Source organism: Salarias fasciatus, chromosome 1 (genome assembly GCF_902148845.1).
Source record: "Salarias fasciatus chromosome 1, fSalaFa1.1, whole genome shotgun sequence".
NCBI lineage: Eukaryota > Metazoa > Chordata > Actinopteri > Blenniiformes > Blenniidae > Salarias > Salarias fasciatus.
The window spans coordinates 10274466-10287617 of NC_043745.1; positions in this window are offsets into that span (position 1 = coordinate 10274466).

Here is a 13152-nt window from a genome sequence, read left to right on the forward strand (position 1 = left end):
AGACAGAGAAGGCAGGATAAATTCAGTCACGCCGAATTGTGCCTCATCCTTATTCCTTACATTTATTAAAGGAATATTCCACCCAAAAAAACGATTTGGCCTCATTTTCTACTCACCCTCATGCTGAGAAACACTCTGGAGCATTGTTTTGATGTCTCCAATGCAGTTGGAGATCTTGGGGGATTTTTGTTTTCCACAAACAGGGACCGACAGAGCCCGACAGAAAAAAACGGTCCATAAAGTCCACAAAACATGCCCATTTTCCTTCATACTGCTCGTCCGCTGTAATCCAAGTGTCCTGAGCGGGTAACGTCCATAATTAATTCTTAACGAGGTCATTTAGTACATTTTAAGAGCCTAAACAGTGCTCTCTTGTACTTGCCCAGTGCATGTCTGCACGCGCACCCTGAACTATGGAAGCCACGGCAGACCAAGCCAGACGCTTGCGCGCTTTCAGCGACTACTTTTCAAAATTGCAAGCGTAGAAGAAGAAGTTCCGCTGTTTTTATTCTGCTGTGAGTGACCGAGCTGTGGACAATCACAAAAGTGATTGGCTACTGTTTTAAAGCTTTGACTTCGGGGCGCATTGTGATTGTTAGATGCATGGTGCAGTGTGAAGCACAGAGAAGAAGAATGCAAAAATGGAATCCCAGAGTTACGAGGCGTGTTGGTTATGATTGATTCATTAAAAGAGAAGCAACGCAATTTCATGATAAAAAAAGGTAAAAGGCGGTAAGGACCTATTTATATGGCACCTAAACCGGCGGAGAGATTCGATCTCAATCGGTCCCCGCCACCATTTTATAGGGAATTTCGCACGCTGCACAAGCGCACATTTAAATAGTTAAATATGACTTGTATTAAAACAAACATTTCACTTACATGAAAATACAAAGTAACGATGTAAAAGACTTATGAATTATTAATATGCATGAATCGTATGCATTTGCATTTTAAAGGAATGCTTAAGACACTGATGACTCTGCGTTAAGTTTAATAGCTGAACCAACAATAGTAAATCATAAATGATCAAACACCATTTTTGTCAAAAACCATTTGTAACAAATTGACACAGTGTAAACTCTGTAATAGGGGTCAAAGTGGATTTTTTTTTCCTTTTTCAAATTTGGAAAATTAGAATGATGGATGGATATTTTATTTCTATTTCTTAAACAAAAAAGCGTTGCAGTGCTGTTTATGCTACAAGCTGAACTACAACTACATGTGTTTCACTTTCTCTTGTGGAGGATCACGCCTCAGTTGAAAAGCACCATCATGATGAGCTCTCTAGTAGACAATTAAATAAAAAATAGAAACTCTTTCTGTCCAGACCAGCAAGCAGCACTTCCTAATCCCTCGTCCCTGAGCATCCCTCCTCTGGTCTGTGAATACTGACAGTATCGATCCACAAAAGTCAGCTTGTCATCAACCTTTCTGTTCACCTCTCTGACCCAGAGAAACGACTCTTCAAGTCAAATCAGTGCAACAACACGCTGGCAAGTGTACGTGAGAGAGAACACTTGATCGTGGGAAAATATCTTGTGCAAATGAGCCTAAACAGAGCCACTGTTAGGTATTAAACCTGAGAACTAATGATGTCCAGCAGCAAAGAGCTAGAGTATCCTCCGCAGAGCACAGCAGGACACATCTGTGACTCACTCCTTCGCTTCGTTTGCCTTCAGCAGACCCACGATCTGACATTTACAGCCTGTCACTGGGCGCCAGCCTTCATCCGAAGAGACGCTGCTGTCTTTTTGTTTCCAGGTGGGGGCGACGCCTTCTCCCACGCCTTGATCTGAAGCTAAAATTGGACAGTGAAACGTGCCGCCCACGTTCTCTAATGCAGAGCCCTGACAAAAACACTCAAAAGTTTTGGTGTTTTCTTTAGAACCACAGGAACTTCCGCTTGGACTGAACAAAACAGCTTTCTACACACATCTCATCTTTGTTGTTTCTGACGTAAAATTTACTATAAGTCATTTAAAGACTCTAATCTGGATTTGATTGTTTCCGTTTCAGGAAACAAAAATCATTGTTAACTGCTCACTAAATAAGAACTTTTTAATGGAGATATAATGTTGCAAATATAAATTTTATGGAGATTTTCCCCCACAGAAAAACAGACATCTTCAGGTTCTTCTGAGTTGTAATGAGCTAATATTGGATCAGCTGAATGTCCAACTCCTGTATACATACCCCCTTGAAGGTTTGCACCCACAGTACAGCAAAATCATACTACATATGCAACTGATGTGCTCTTGTATTCACCTGATGCTTTTGTTCTTCAAGTCACATATGGCATGGCCAGTGTTAACCCTAACTGGACATTCTAAGTACCGAGAAATTCACTGGGTACACACGAGGGTTTCAGTTGAATAATATGCCAACCATTGATATTTCCATGCTCAGTTCGACCATGGCCCTATTTTAGGGGGAACATTTTTAAATGTTGAGACGAGTACCATCTAGTAGTAGGTTGCAGTTATCACTCACATCTCACAGCAACAGTGTCTTTGGCTCAAATCCAGACCAGCTGTTTCTGTGGGGCGATTGCATGTTCTTATTAGACATAGGTTTCCTCCAGTGTTTTCTGTGCTGTAAGTCAAACTTTCTTTTAGATATTTAGATCCATCCATCCATCTTCTACTGTTTATCCAGGACCGGGTCGTGGGGGCAGCAGTCTATGCATCCATGCCCAGACTTCGTTGTCCCCAGACACTTCCTCCAGCTCTTCCAGGAGGATCCCAAGGCGTTCCCAGTGGGACATGCCCGGAACACCTCCCCAGGGAGGCGTCCAGGAGGCATCCTAAAGAGGTGCCCGAGCCACTTCAGCTGGCTCCTCTCAATGTAGAGGAGTAGCGGCTCTACTCCGAGCTCCTCCCTGGTGACTGAGCTCCTCACCCTATCTCTAAGGGAGCGTCCAGCCACCCTACGGAGGAAGCTCATTTCAGCTGCTTGTATCCGGGATCTTGTCCTTTCGGTCATGACCCAAACCTCATGACCATAGGTGAAGGTGGTGATGTAGATTGACCGGCAAATTAAGAGCTTCGCCTTTCGGCTCAGCTGCCTCTTCATCACAACGGATCGACACAATGACCGCATCACTGCAGCCGCTGCACCGATCCACCTGTCAATCTCACACTCCATCCTTCCCCCCACATGGGGCAAGTCTCTCTGTCGACCTGGAGAGGGCAGACCACCTTCCTCCGGTCAAGGACCATGGTCTTAGATTTGGAGTTGCTGATCCTCATCCCCATCATTTCACACTCAACTGCAAACCGCCCCAGTGCATGCTGTAGGTCCAGGTTGGATGAAGCCAACAGAACAACATCATCTGCAAAAAGCAGAGATGAAATCCTGTGGCTACCAAACCTGACCCCCTCCAGCCTCTGGCTGCGCCTACAAATTCTGTCCATAAAAATGATGAACAGAAGCGGTGACAAAGGGCAGCCCTGCCAGAGTCCGACATGCACCGCAAACAGGTCTGACTGGTTGTTTCATGTAAGTGATATTTCGAAGTGATTTATAAACAAAGTACATCAGTAATTAACATCTGTGACCACTAGATGGTGGTGTATGACAACAAAATCCTGCTACAGTAACAGAAAAACATTATTACTGTATTTTACAGGCAGCACAAGTGAAGTCTGTTGTTAAGAAGCTACAATTTCAACACAGAATTGAAAGATACATACAGTAGATGACAGTAAAGAAAAAAGGGAGAACTGTTACCATGATTTAAAAAATGCTTGAAGCACAACAGTCAAAGTTGGAGGAATTTATCAGAGGCATGTAGTTACATCTGGGTATGAAAAATAAATGTGTCCTACACACCAGTGTGACTGATGTTTTTGTTTTTTTTTTTTTGCCCCCACTTCAGGATGCATTTTTTTACACTCAGGTGAGACTTACAGTCTGGACAGTACGGTACTCTGGTTTCTCCCCACTGGCAGAATGGATGCATGCAGCCACTGGTTGCTGTAACTGTGATCTGGATGAAGTGAAGCGATGGCCTGTTAGAGTATGAGTGCTTGGTTTTTTAAACTGACTGTTTCTTGTTGGTTGGATTTATACTTTCATTTAAACTGTGACGAACAGGCCGTTCGTCACTGGTTAAAGCACTGCACTTTGCACACAGACACTTTCTCTCATTCACATTGCACTAATGCACAGCACTTTAAAGAAGCTAATTTGCACATAACAAAGAATAATTTGCACAACGATTGTCTTTTTAAATTATTTATTTATTTATTGGAGACCGTTTGTCTGTGGGTCTGGTCGGGCGTGGCGGCGGACCTGCAGGACAAACAAATGACAAATCAAGATTGGTTAATGTGCAATATATGTGCCTGTTTTTAATTAGCTTTTCTTTTAGGTGTTGGGTGTGTGAATGTGGTGGAGTGTGTGTGGGTGTGATTTTTAACTCACCTTTCTGCTCTTGTGTTCAGGAGTGGTGTCCGGCCAAAAGATTCCCCGGGGGACGGACACCACTAAAGAAAGTTCTGGGCTGGTCCAAGAGTGGAAATGGGTGGGGGGTGGTTTCACGGATTTTAGATATGGTTTAGGATTTCGTGTAGTTATTTGGGTCGTTAGTTTGGTTTATTCTTAAGTATGGGTTTTGTTTTGTTTAGGTTAGTATTATGAGTTTATAGTGGAGGATTTTAACATAGTTTTAGAGAGCTAATATTATGTTTTATACCTCCTGGAGTTTTAATGGTTTTACCCTGTTAAGCTGAGTGTATTTAAGGGCCTGAAGACATTCAGTGAGGGAGAGACCGTGATTGTGGTGAAGCCAAGCTCCTGGGAGATCCTCCAATGCACCTTTTTGCACTTTTTGGCACTTTGCACTTTATGGTTGATTTTTGCACAAGAAAATAAAAAAGAAGTGGACCACTCAACTTGGCTCATCCCTTCGTGCTCACTGTTCCTGAGCCGCTCACGCCACGCTGCTTACATAAACTAAAGCATTCACTTTTCATGTGTTTATTTTGCTTAGAATGTTAATATTTCAAGCTCCTTAATTTTCTCTCCTGCTGTCTGATTGTCTGAGAGGATAATTGACTTAACCTGGTGGGTTTGGTTTATATTGGGCTCTTCTGTGTGTTCTGGTTGTCGGGCTGTCTGATTTCAGATTTGGATAGTGCTCCAGTGATTCTTTATGAGTCCTCTTCTGAGGAACACCGAATAGGTATGATGGTAAAAGCAGGAAACACTTGGGTGCCTTTATACCTCTTTTAGATATTGTTAACCTAATATCATTAGGCTAATGATATGTCATTTTTGGCCAAATGGTAATATCTGCCTAACTTTGCTCTCCACCACTGCTGTGTCACCTGCCTTATTGTTTATGTCCTCAGACTATCAGAACTGTTGTTAGAGTCAAAAATCACTGTCTGCTTTAGTCGTCCCTACGACTGAGGCATTTTTGTTTCTGCATTTAAAAAAAAAAGACTCAAATACAGGTCATATGCTGAGCATCAGACACTGACACAGTGATACGACCACTACCTGCAGCAAAAAAATCAGAATTACTCCAGGCGAGGGTAAGGTTAGGGTTAATTAACCCTTCCCCTAACCAGTTGATTCAATGACCTACTTTGCAGAATCACATCAGCATCAGAATCATTTGGATATAAAATTAGAAACATGTCATTATCGCAGATTGATCTCTGTGCTGTCTGGTATTTATCTCAGGCTAACCAGCGCCTGCCAAATTAAGCCTGTTTACATTTTATTCCTCATCGGTTCCTGGCCCCGAGTTCTGGTTCACCATATTCTGGTTTGTTGCCATGCCGGCTAATCACTCCTGTACCATGTTGTGCCTGTCTCACTACAAATAGGCTGTCTGAACTAAACTCTGGTCTCACAGGTTTACAAATGAGTCATCTGTGTCTGAAACAGATTACCTGAGTGAGGAGGTGACAAATGTGATGCCTGCTGGTACCTGGCCTCCTGCAGGGCATGTTGTAAAACTCTGCTCAGTACAAACAATCTGGTCTGAAACTGGAATTATTTAGGAAGTTTGTAATAAGTCCCCCTTCAAGTTACTAAGTACCCATAAAGAACGTAACAAATAATTAAAGAAAACTTGATATGTGAAACAACACATCTCTAACCTGCAGTGCAATGCATGTCTCTGGAATCAGTGTGTGAATGACTCTGATGAGCTGAGTTAAAGTCAATTTTGTGAATACATTTTCTTGATTTTTTTTCTCCCACAGATCCACATGAAGGTATATTTCCTTGATGAGTCTGTGGGACACTATTATATAATGTTGCCCCCTTGTGGATTTCTGCGGTAAAACATCTGCTGTTAAAGAGTTCCTCAGTGAATCTTGTGTCCATCAGTGTGAATGAAGCTGTGCCACAGAAACCTTGTAAGTGAAGTCCCTATTAGGATATAATGAACACAGCAGTGATGCATCACTCAGTGGAAAACAGCACATGGCCCTGCAGATGGCCGGGAAATGAATAGCATCAAAGACGAGAACCTGCACCTCCACCTCAGTAATAGAATCATTTGACCTACATTGTGTCAAATGTGACTCCTTGAACGCATTATCCTGCTTATGACGTTACGCATGAGGCCATTTACGCACACAAATGTGTGCGAGTGACTCCACAGACAGCTCACTCACATCTGGAGCACACAGAGTCAGACAGCCTGGGTGAGATCAGTTCTTCCTCCTGTTTTTTTTTTTTTTTTCCTTCAATAAAACTCTCTGTGATCATGATTAATGAACACTCTGTCGCAATCGGACCAGTTTTCACACCCCCTCATGCCAGCTCAGAACTTTGACCTCTCGGCTCAGGTTGCTCTAACCGTATCACGGTCAGAGGTCTGGAGCCCGGCCCTGCTAGATCAAATGCAAGCTGGATTGAAGTGGACAGGTGCACCGTTCATTGTACCTCTGATATGAGGCACAGGAAGAAAAATATGCAAACACTCATTTTCCGCTGAAGATGTGGGGATATGCAAAAAGAATGTTATTTCTTGATTGAAAACTTGGTTTCGCTGTTCTATTATGATCAAACACGAAGTGAAATGTTAAACAGAATTATCATTGTTGAGAATTTTTAGTGTTGTACATATGGATAAGTAGAGCTAATCAGCACCTGCTGTCCCAAAATGAGTTTTAAGGATTTATAGCACCCCCTAGTGGCCATGAAAATTATGACAGAAACAATGTAGGGAGGCATGAGCATTAGTCTGTCGAGAGTTGTGGTTGTGAGCTGGACTTTCTCTGGAGAAAACTCCATGAAACATGAAACATGAAAAAGTAAATGTGGAAAATATCTAAGATAAATTTATAGAGAAGGAAGAGTTTGGAGTTAATGGTGTGTTGTACCCTCAGAGCTTGATCGCTGTCCCGATTCAACAAATTTCATTATTCCTTTCATGGAAACGATTCAATAGAAGTGGAATTTCCAGTAGAGATTAGAGAAATCCATTCCATGTACAGTATATTTCATAATTGACAGTTTGACATGTCTTTGCTGTTAATGGTTGTCCATTCGTTGTTCATAAAGGTGTGCTGCATGTTAATTCATAGTGGAATTATAATAGATAATAATAATAATCTCCTATTTATTAAAGCATTCCAGTGAAGTCAGACACTGGTTGACACACACGATCAGCCACATGCAAAAGCAGAAACCTTCAAGCATCTGGAATGTGTCCTCATTGTTTAATTGTTGCATGTACAAATCTAATTATAACAACCTCGGAGCAGGCCAGGTCTGATATCTGCCGCCCAGGACGCAGAAGCGTAATATCTTTGAGGATGACCAGCTGAACAGAATCAGAGGGTTAAGACGTACTTCCATGAGACCAATAGTTCCAGATAATGACTGTTCAGTGCTCATACTGTTGGAAGCAGGTGGCTAACAGAACAAGAGACAGCACATCTTGTTTGCGTTGCATTCAAATCGCTATAACAAGATGTAACTAAAAGCAATTGCAAGTTCTTTCGTTGTCACTATTCATTTCAAATATTTACACCAAATATTCACTAGAGCTGAATCCTTCTTTAATGTTTCCTGGTCATTTCTTCCTGCAGTCATTTTTTTTTCTTTTATAGTTAATGTAAATAGGTAAATTGACTTCATGTCAAAGGGTTACCCTGACAAAGAAACGCTATCAGCTCACAGAAGACACACATGTTGCACCGTCCACTGAGCGATCTGCCCGACAACACGCCGCCCCCGCTGTGCGTCCAGTGCGACAGGCGGTGCAGGACTACAGCTGCAGGGAGAGCAGATGAGAGCCACAACGAAGATGTGTTAAAGACTGCGAAGCCCGAGTGTTCCCGAGCAAGCAGCTGGACTCAGTGTGCCTCTTTCTTCTCTGTGTAAACAATGAGCCGGGCAATGTTTAAGCAAAAACACATGAGATTCATTGCTGCTCAGACTATCTCCATTGTTGTGTTTGGTGACAGGCCCATCTGCACGAAACACACTTTTTGAACTTCGCTAAATGTTGGGACGTTTCTATGCTCAGGCTGTGAAAGGGTGCTATTTGTGGTGTTTGTAGCCCAGAGAATGTCAAAACATTTTTAGACCATGTTTTATGGGATCAACTTTTGGTTTCCAGATTGTTATTTGAGGAATACGAAGAGCAAGCCAGAACAGACCACATCCTATCGGATTTAGACCGTTTTTTTCTTTTTAAGCTTCTTAAAGTACCTAAACCGTTTACATGTGTCCTTCATATGCTATAAATACAGTCCAAACAAGTGTTTCCTCGCGGTGGGAAGCTTGTTCTTATCTCACATAAACTACAGTATTGCAGAGCGATCACCTTTCAGACAGTTTACATGTTTGGATCACTCACTGGTTACGCTTAGAAAAACATGTATTTGACCTTAAATTCTGTTGACTTTTGGTTTGATATGATTCTAAATCACGAGCCTCAAGAACGAAAGTCATCTGAGTCCAATCCATCCGTCCAGGTTTAATGCATCCAAAGTAGGGTCACGGAGGGTCACCACATGGCCTCAAATGCATGTGTTTGGACTGTGGGACGAAATCAGAGAAATTGCCACACAAGCTCAGGAGAAAATGCAAACTCCAAACAGATATCACCATAGTCCACTTTGACATCTTTTTCTTTATTTCTGATCCTCAAGTGTACACTGCCGTTGTCATCATTATTATTGATACTAGATAAAGACAGATGCCACAGATCTCGAATTCTGATGAAAAACTTGCTGTAGTAGTATTTCTGTGTGACTGGTAGGTGATATTCAGCTTAAAAGACTGGATTCAAAGCTGGGAGATTTATGAACTTTTTAATTGCCAATCAAAAATTCGCAAACACTGCAAAAACTGAAAACCTTATATGATATGGCGATTTATCAAAAAATTAGGGAAATCTTTTTAAAAGTTGCATTTTAATCCTCGTATTCGTTGCATTGCATTTCATGTCAAAACAGCAGTCAGGTATTGACAGTTCCATGTGTGACGTTAGGACGATGAAATTGAGGTTGCATGCGTGCTTCGACAGAAATGTGAACACAAAAAATAAAAAATATGTTTCTGATTGAATGCAGAGAAGGAACGATCATACTGTCTAATACTGATGAAATGCACTTGCTCGTTCCTCAGCCACTCGCTATACGTGGTATCAGTTACTGGTGCTGAACTCCCCAAAGTCTTAGGAGTGTGCTGCATGTATTTACTCACCACTCCCAACCAGCAGTCTGCGTCACTTCGGCTCTGTTTGCCTGCCAGAGGAAATAATTAAGAGTTAACCGATAATGTAAGTCAGATGATTATGTGACGAGGATGTTACGTTCAGGCTCCACATGTGGAAGATCAGCTGAAAGCTTCCAACAAGTTACGGGATTCATTTCAACACAGGAAATGAAATAGAGTCATTATCTTTGGTCTGATATCTTCAAACAGTACAGTTACAGAGCGCTCTTATGATTCAGTCCCTGCCGCTTCCACAGAATGTTTTGGGGGAATTTGAAGAAAATCACAGCTCGTTTGGTTTTGGTTTGATCACAACGAGTTCTTAACTAGCCAAGGCAGAACAAAGTCTCTGTGAGCAGGCACTCAGTCTGTCAGACTTTCCTGAGTACTGTCAAGACTGTGAGGAGAAAAAAGGGCTGATCCCCGATCCTTCTGACCTCTTTGCTCCTTATTAACCTCTTCTTTGCTGTTGCTCCTCGCCGTGGTGGGAGGTGAACGTCTCTCACTGCGGGCTGCAGACCACACAGATGTGCCCGCTCAGTCACAGTGCTGCAACACACAGGTATAACCACGCACTGCACCCACAAACATGCACACACGCACAAATCAAATCCTGCAAGGCACATGAGACAGAATTAGATTATCTTCCTGGATATTAATTATAACCCCTCCATTGCCTTAAGCCAAACTGATTCCCCTTTAAAATGTATTTCTATTACTTGAGTGATGGGAACCTTGTTCTCAAAAGATGAGACTAACATAATTCAACTGCAAATGTGGGTCCCCACAACATTAGTAATACCTGGACCACACACACACACACACACACACACACACACACACACACACACACACACACACAGTAAATGTTTATATTTCCCAAAAGAAGTGTTAAGCTCTGCAAAACACTCCTTTCTGTGATGTCCAAGAAAATAACTTCTCACCGCATGCGAGTGTGTTGCAGAGAAACAAAGCAGGAAACCTTTTTCTTTTTCTCTGGCGTCTGACACGAAGAGTTTTCCAGCAGAGCGGCGATGGCGTGCTACTAATGCTATGACAAACCAGTGACAGGCTAACAATTAGAGGGAAGCACATGCACCGCCTGGGCTCCGGGACTAAAGGCAATCTTCAGTGCAATAAAATTACTTTTGTAGGGCATGTTGTACTGAATTAATGGTGAGTGTTTTCATTTAAAAGAAACAATCGGCTGCTCTGTAGTGCTGTTCATCACACAGCACGCACACTTCAACAGGTGCACGTTGGAAGTGTTTCCTAGCCACCAATGAGGCTGCAGGGGCGAGGGCCGATGTACAAAGTGGTTGGATCTCTAAGGATACAAATACTTGGCCAGGATCTCATAGAGTTCTGTCTTTTATTAAATGAAAAATAAACAAAACCTTTTCTTCTTGGAGCCCCTCAGATTGCCTGTAAGGATGTCTGTGAAGCAGCTTTCTGATTTCTGTTTCTCAAAACATCACAGTGAAGTCAAACAATGGTGGACACACTCATTTTCACCAGCATACAAAGCCAGGAACATCGAGAGTAAATGCACCAAGGACTCTAATTTAGTTTCTAAAAAGATCCTTATTTTCGTGCTTCTTCTGACATTGAATTTCCAAATACATTTTTTGACAACCTTACTGCTTCTTAACATGTTTTTTCACTGATGGTGGGGAGGCAATTAAGTTCCAAAAGAGTACTTTCTTCTGGCGACAGTTGCTGGTTTTGGATCAGAAATTGCTTAAAAACAAAAAAGTAAATAATTGAATTCATATATCTGTTGATTAATTGACAATACTCGTTGGTCCAAATTAAAGGTGATGTTGTCATTTAATTGTCATCACCCACATCAGGGACAATTTAGGGTTGCCAAATAACCTGACATGTATGGTTTTGGAGCATTGGGAGGAAGGCAGATTACCTGGAGCGAACCCATGCACACATGGGGAGAACATGCAAACTCAACACTGAAAGCCGCTAGGCCCCCACCGGTAATTGAACGCAGTACCTCTTTGCTGTGAGACAATAGCTCAAATCACTGCTCCACCATTTCATTCAATTTTTCTGAATGGAAACTCTACAAAATCATTTGAAATTTCCATGTTAAATTAATCCTATTTGTCGTCAACCTCACCTACACATAAGAGGATGATTTGAATGTCCTGTTTCTGCACCCAGGAAGCTGCTGAGGATCAAGGAGATTCAAACCTACGAAGCGCCGATCTCAAGTCTGCTTCTCAAGTCTGCTTCTCCAACCTGTCGCCAACCACTGCCGACAGAAATACGACTCTGTGATCCACCACAGTGCTTAACGGAGTAATAGTGTTTCTCACCTTTCACGCTTCAGATGATTACAAAGCCACTTATATTGTATTACAGCCCCCCCACTGTTGCTTTTCACCGGCAGATGCCTCTTCAGCTCCTTCAGCAGTAGACTGAGCGTCGCTCCTCATCATGTGGTTTCGATTAACGCAATCGGCTGGTTTCAATTCATCCGCAAATTATTCTTTGTTAATGACACAACTTCCTTGGTTCTCGCATTCAGCATTTTATTGTGATGACGACGAATCCAGTCTACAAAATTTACAGGGAACAGTAAAGGCGGCCGAATGGTAAAAGCAAACGTTTACACAGGGCAATTTGAGGGCTTTACCACAAGAGGTTTGTCCGCTTTGTTTCCATCTGCTCCTGCTTACTGGTACCTTCGCCGATTAAAAAAAAAAAATCACTGATCACAGCCTGTTTTGCAGAATAAAACAAGCCTTGTAAAAATAAATATCTCAATTTATTTGTTGCCTGAAGTCGGGCTCATTTACTGTTTATACCTACATGAGGTCTGAAGGATTAGAGCCACCGTCCTGCGGGGACGAGGGTCTGGTCGTCCTCATAAAGCAAATGGTGGAAGGTGGCTTTTTTATTTGGGTCAGTGACCATGGGAACATGGTGGGTCTGTCATTTTGTTTCCAGCATGTATTCTGTTAGCAAAGCAAGCAAAAGGAAACAGTAAAGCACCAGGTAGTTAGAGTAAACTGCCTGATTGGCCCAAGACGTGTTGCTGTTTCACCGTTAATATCTCGTAAACAAAGCTCGTGTTGCTTCATAAACATGGACGCGCTTGTCGTGTCGGCTTTCGCGGTAACGAGACAATTTATGTTCGGTTTAAAGTGGACTGTAAATGGCTGTTTAGATCTACCCGGTGTTTTGAGAGAGGAAACTTTAATTGATGTTTTGATGTGAAAGAACAGGCATTAATACCCCTTATCACTCTTGGGAATTGGATTTACTGTGTTTGTTCTTTCATGATAAGTCAACATGCAGAAAAAAAACTGTTCTTATTCAGGAAAAATCTCAAAGGGGAAATCCTTGAATGATTTTCAACTTTAATATTGCATTATTTGGTGTGTACCAGAAATCTCCTGTCCTGTGATGTGATATTTCCTGAAGTAAACTTGTACC